The sequence below is a fragment of the Thamnophis sirtalis genome, unplaced genomic scaffold, assembly GCF_051295495.1.
Source record: "Thamnophis sirtalis isolate CommonGarterSnake01/CBP01778 unplaced genomic scaffold, rThaSir2_p1.2 scaffold_2, whole genome shotgun sequence".
In the NCBI taxonomy this organism is placed as follows: Eukaryota; Metazoa; Chordata; class Lepidosauria; order Squamata; family Natricidae; genus Thamnophis; species Thamnophis sirtalis.
This window is the reverse complement of record NW_028261382.1, coordinates 67,036,221-67,042,595: the sequence shown is the minus strand read 5'-3', so window position 1 is coordinate 67,042,595 and position 6,375 is coordinate 67,036,221. Positions and strand designations below refer to the sequence as shown.

Sequence of the window (6,375 nt, the reverse complement as noted above, 5' to 3'; positions counted from 1 at the left end):
AAAAGAGCAATGGGGGTTTCCATTCCTTTCCAGATATTGTACCCATGAACAATCAGGTGTGCATAATTTGCAGGTCCAAGGGAGGGGGGGAGGTGCAGCGCTCCCCATCTCCCAAGGTTGCCATTTTGGAAGTTTAAAAAAAAACCTGAGATCTGGTAGCATCTTTCCAGATTTAAAAGTTTCTCGAATTAAATCCATTTTAAATGCTTCCTCTTTTTGCCTACCATGGACTAAAACAATTTTTGGAAGGAGAAAATGGCAAACAGCAGTGATGCTATTAACTGTGCTTATTTTAATTGGAGCAAGATGAGATGTAGATGAAATAAAAGTAAATGAAATCCTGCAAATAAACCCTTCACTATTTTTTCCATCCTACATCCCACTCCAGATTGCGTGATGTTGAATGAAACTTGGAGCTACTTAGAGCAAGGGTCCTTTCAGACCTCAGCGACCACTAAATTCACAATTTTAAATCCCAGGGACCACTAATATGATTTTTTTTAAAAAAGTATTTAGTGCAAAATAAAAATTTATGTGGACCACCAACATTTTCTCATGGACCACCACCTGCTGGTGACCACTGGCTCACAGGTTGCCCTACAGTTTTGTACTGGGGAAAGGGGATATTCCTTTTCTTCTTTTTCTCTTTTTAATGTTTTAACTGAAAAGCCCATCTCCTCCCGCCCCCCCCCATCCGCCCCAGGTTGAGGGTGAAAATCCCAGGGGTCCCAGCCAGCCAGCCAAAGAGGGGCTCTGTGACCCTCAGCCCCTCCCCCTTCCTTGATCCATACCCCTTGCTAGCAGGTGAGACGGGAGGGGAGAAAGAGGACTGTGGGAAAGCAGGTTCAGAGCAAACGTGCAGAAGAAATTGAAAGGGAACGGAAAAACAGGATGCTGGAAAAGTTGCTTGACAAGGGAATTCTTCCAACTGCAATGAATACTTTCACAGCTTATGGCATACCTTCTTTCCAGGACCATTCACATAACTCACTGGATTAGATAAAAATTGTGGTTCTATGCATATATAATTTTTTGGTAAAAGTTTTTTCTTTTTTTTCTTTTTAAAACAAATATTTCATCATTCATTAATCAGTGTGTTGTCTGAGTACAAACTTTTTTGTGTCATAATAGTTATAGCTTAACCACCAAATTCTTTATTTATATCAATTCTTATTTTAACATTACAACTTAACATATCTCCTGTTATAATATTTAACTTCCTATATTATTTAATTTTATACTTTTTATCCACATTCATTTTCTAACCAATGATAAAATAACCCCCCATATATTATAATAATCAGGTTCTTCCTTTCCTTTAATTGTTAATCTACTCATTTCTGCACAATCTAATATTTTCTTTAATCACATTTTCATCTTCAGGAATTTCTTCAGCTTTCTAATTTTGGGCAAATAAAAGTGCATTTTTTTCAGTGCATTTGTGAGGATCTTGGCATATGGGGTGAAACTGGCAATCTTTTCCAAGCATAGTAGAGCTTATTGATTGAAGCAAGCTCTCCCCTCTCTTGCTATTTCAGGTTTAGTATGTTGTGCAAAGGTGTCATCAGAGCATAGTGAATAAAAAAACCTTTCCCATTCAATTTCTAAACAAGTTCAACCTTGCTTAAATGCAGCCAAGGCTGAATGTATTTTTCATCTCTTCTAAGGCAGTGGGAAATTGGGCCGCTCAAACAAGCCTCATGCATATTTTTAAGTGGTTTCTTATATAATGTTTGTGCTGCAACACATCCGCACATTTTAGCTCAATCGGTCTCACCCTCTGCAGATACAGAACTGGCTGTTCCACCTTTCAAAGTTTTTGCAATGCATTTCTCAGCATTTATTTGCTTTGTAAATTCATTTTCATTCAGCGGAGCATCATTAACATACCGGCTTCCAGACATCTTGTGAGCCAGTTGAAGCAGCACATTTTCAGTTGACGGGGGCTGTGATTTGATGTAGAGGAAGCCTGAATCATGCACATTTTGAATACATTGAAATGATGTGGCAGATTTGTGCCCTGCCAGAGCTGGTTGTGCACTGGTTCAGAGAAGCTCAGCTGATGGCAACTCATTTCCCAGAGAGCAGCAGGCAACTTGGCTGATGCCTCTTCCTAGGAGGGCTCCTGGCCTGCCCTCCTAAAAGCAGCCCAATAGCTCAGCAAGGGGCAGACTCTCCCAGGCCTTTTTTGGGCTCCCCTCTATCACGTCACCCCCTCCCACAAGATTAAAAAGGCCCCACTCTCACACTCTTCCGGAGGGCGCTGAAACCTGTTCTGCCTGCAGACTTGGGGAACCCAAAGTGGGATGGAGCCCATTCATGTGATCTGCTGTCGCCGTGGTGGCTCATGTGATCTGCTGTCGCCGTGGTGGGGAGTGATTTTAGTACATTAATTTATTAGTTTTATTAATTTTATATGGTATTTTATATTCTGTAAGCTGCCTGGAATTGCCATATGCAAATAGGCAGCAATATAAATAAAATAAAAAATAAGGTAAAGTAAAAAAGTAAAATAATAAAATAAAATATAAAATAAAACAATAATATAAAGATAAAATAAAATAATGAAATAAATAAAATAATGAAATAAATAAAATAATGAAATAAAATAAATAAAATAAATAAAATAAATAAAATAAATAAAATAAATAAAATAAATAAAATAAATAAAATAAATAAAATAAATAAAATAAATAAAATAAATAAAATAATAAATAAAATAAAATAGATAAAATAGATAAAATAGATAAAATAGATAAAATAGATAAAATAGATAAAATAGATAAATAAAATAAATAAAATAAATAAAATAAATAAAATAAATAAAATAAATAAAATAAATAAATAAAATAAATAAAATAAATAAAATAAATAAAATAATAAATAAAATAAATAAATAAAATAAATAAATAAATAAAATAAAATAAATAAAATAAATAAAATAAATAAAATAAATAAAATAAATAAAATAAATAAAATAAATAAAATAAATAAAATTAATAAAATTAATAAAATTAATAAAATTAATAAAAATAATAAAAATAATAAAAATAATAAAATTAAATTAATAAAAATAATAAAATTAATAAAATAAAATAAATAAAATTAAATTAAAAAAATTAAAATAAAATAAAATAAAATAAAATAATAAAATCAAGCAAGCAGGGTTGGGTCTGCTAAAGATGGGATGGGACAGGAGACCAACCGGCAACACTCAGGGAAGTGCAGAAAGAAATGCTAGAAGAAAATGGGGCAAATCCTTTTGTATTCCTAATCAAGTATACCATCTGGACGTATCTCTGAAGCAGGCCACAGGATAGCCAGAAAGCCAGGCTGATGAAAGGAGCGTGAAGCATTCCCCTTTTTTTATGTGCGCGCAATGATACCCACACTCTACAAGGGGCAGAGATGTGGTGGGATGCTCAGATGCTGCTTCCCACATCCAGAGGGAAGCTTTGCTCTTGACTTGTGGACAGCTGGTTATCGTGGAATCCCTACAAAGGACCCTCCCCACCCCAGCCTCTGGACTGTGGAAAAGGCCAGGCATCATCTCAGGGGGGAAGGAGGAAGCTTGCAGGAGGAGCCTCCCTATGTATTCCTGTGTGCCTCCTCTGGGGACTCGGCCCTTTGAAGCACATGGAAGAGCAAAGAGCATTGAATTATTGAATGGCTTTTGGCACAGCAGTTCTTCTCCGGAGGCCAGGTGGGGGGGGGCCTTCTGGGAATGATGGATGCAGGCCGGATGGCAAAACACCCTGAGAGTCTGGGTGGCAACAATCCGTGTGATGATGCGTAAGATTGAACTGTCTATGGCAGGGATGGCAAACATTTTTGGCGCCGAGTGCCCAAACCGGAACCCGGGTGCATGTGTGTGCATGTATGTGCACTGGAGGGCTGGAGCACTGGAGCACCAGAAATCCAAAGGCCAGCAGGCCAGTGCGCATGTGTGTGCCAGCCAGCTGGTCTTTGGGTTTCTGGCATGCGCAGGTACGCCGGCCACCTGGTCTTGGTGCATGCCGCAGCACTGGAAACCCAAAGACCAGCTGGCCAGCGTGCACAGGCCTGTTTTTTGGCTGGTTTTGGCCGTTTTCCAGGACTCTGGTGCCTGCGAAGACCAGCTGGCATGCTGGAGACGAGAAGAGCAGCTGGCAATGACACGCATGCCCACAGAGAGGGCTTGGTGTGCCACCTCTGGCACGCATGCCATAGGTTCACCATCACGGGTCTATGAAGATTGTCTGTCTTCCAGGTCCTGGTTATCCCGAAGGTGCTTTTGCAAGAGGCAACTGGACTTTCCGGTTTTTCTTTGAAGACGTTTCGCTTCTCATTCAAGAACCTCCTTCAGCCCTGACTGGATGGTGGGGAACGGATTCTCCACCCTCCAGTCAGAGCTGAAGAAGATTCTTGGATGAGAAGCGAAACATCTTCAAAGAAAAACCGGAAAGTCCAGTTGCCTCTTGAAAAAGCACTTTGGGGACAGGAAGGGAAGGGAAGGGAGAGCAGGGGGCACCAGACCCCAAGAAGCCTTCGGAAAGTCTTTTGGTTGCCTTGCGAGGGACCCAGGAATAGTTTCCCACCCACAGGGGCCACCCCTGGAAAGGCTCTGTCTTGTGGGAGCAGTTGGGTCCCTGGGGCACTGGAGCCCCTGGACTCATCAAGAAGGCATTTTGAGGAGGGGTCGCTACCAAGGAGGGGAGAGAGACAGCAGGGCACAGGGAAACATCTGGATGGAGGAAGCCAGGGATGGGCTCTGGCTGGGGAGTCTGTTTTGCTGCAATTCTGGAGAGGGGATATTCTCAGGGCAGCTAAATGATCTCTGGGTTCCCCCCTCCCTGAAACCAGCTGAGCAGCCGCTGCTATAGAAGTTTATGAACATCCATGGGGCCTCTGACTGCGTGCTGCAGGCACAGACATCTGGACAAGAGGGGCCCTTGGTTGCTCCCCCACCCACCCCGGTCACTGGGGATGGTGGGATTTGAACCCAACATTATACCTGGAGGGTAACAGCTGTGGAAAGGACAGTTTACCTGACTGTAGTTTGTGTCTTTGGTGGTAATCTGAATTTTGGTATTTGGAGAGAAAAACGTTATCACCTCCATCTTTATAAGTCTTTGTCATAGTTGCCTTCCTTCCCTTCCTTTCCTCCTCTTCCTCCTCCTCTCCTTCCTCCCTCTCCCCCTCTCTCCACCCTCCCTTCTCTTCTATTATTTCCTCCCTCTCCCTCCTTCCCTCTCTCCCCCTCTCTCCTTCCCCTTATCTTATCTTCTCTTTTCTTTCTTCCCTCCTTCCTTCTCTTCCTCTTCCTCTCCTCCCTCCCTCTCTCTTCCCTCCCTCCCTCTCCTTCCTCTCCCCTCCCCCCTCTCTCCTCAGCTGAGAAATCTCTTTCTCAGCCCTTGAGGAATTAATCAGCATTTTATTGATGCACCTTTGAAATCTTCATTGCACCTCTTGCTTAATGATTAATCTGGGATGGCTGTCGGTCTTCCACTCGGAAAGAGCCCATTCAGGACTTCCCCTGCCAGGCTTCCCCTTCAGCAGATCTAATCTGGAGACTGATTTGCTGAAGCAGCAGCAGCAGCAGCAGCAGCAGCAGCAGAAGGCAGGACTGGGCTGGAGGGCAAGGGTTGCTTGCTGCCCCTTCTGGTAGTTGGTCTTCTTGAGTCTGCGGAGGGAGGGAGGCTGAAATCAGTGGCTCTTCCTTCTCTCCTCACCTGAAGGGGCAGCTGTGCAGGAGAACCTCCTGGGAGAACCTCTGATGGGCCTGAGCTTGTCTTCTTCTGTCCTTTTACTTCAGTATCCCCAACCCTCCCCAAGCCAATTTGGCTGACCTTTCCCTCCCCATCTTTGTGGCTTCATCCGATGGCCAGGACACAACTATCTTGTCTTCATTTGGGTCCTCAGTGTCACGGACCTATTTCCCAGGGCTGGATCTAGTTTTGGTCTGGTCAATGGCCCTCCTCCTGATCTTGGCTGGGACCCCCCCCCCCTTGCTGGCCCTCCCCAGCCTGAGACGAAACTCTCTCTGAGCTGACCACCAACAGAAACATCAACTCACTTCCAGACAATACACACAGATTAGTGGCTTGTAGTGTTGCAGGATCCTGGCCTATTGAGTTGAATGCAACCAGTTCTGGCTAAAGAAACAGCATTTTGCCTGATCAACCAATTTGAGCTTTGATCTCTTCCGGCCTGGACTTGGTCTTCATGGGGTTTGTTGGAAAAGTCAGGGAAGGCTTCACAATTTTATTCAGAAGCCTTTGAGGTGCCTTTCCCAAGCCAGGAAGCTGCCTTAATCCAAGGAATTTTTCTTAGCAACCGGAAGAGAGGCATAGTGGTTAGAATCGGGGTCCAGCAAGGATTAGAAGTTCATTGAGT

At 42.9% G+C, this 6,375-nt stretch overlaps 1 protein-coding gene across 3 annotated transcripts in view; it reads left to right on the top strand.

Moving 5' to 3' along the window:
- Positions 1–6,375, top strand: part of AIFM3 (AIF family member 3) — a 62,943-nt gene that overhangs the window by 1,065 nt on the left and 55,503 nt on the right. The gene's annotated exons all lie outside the window — the stretch shown is intronic.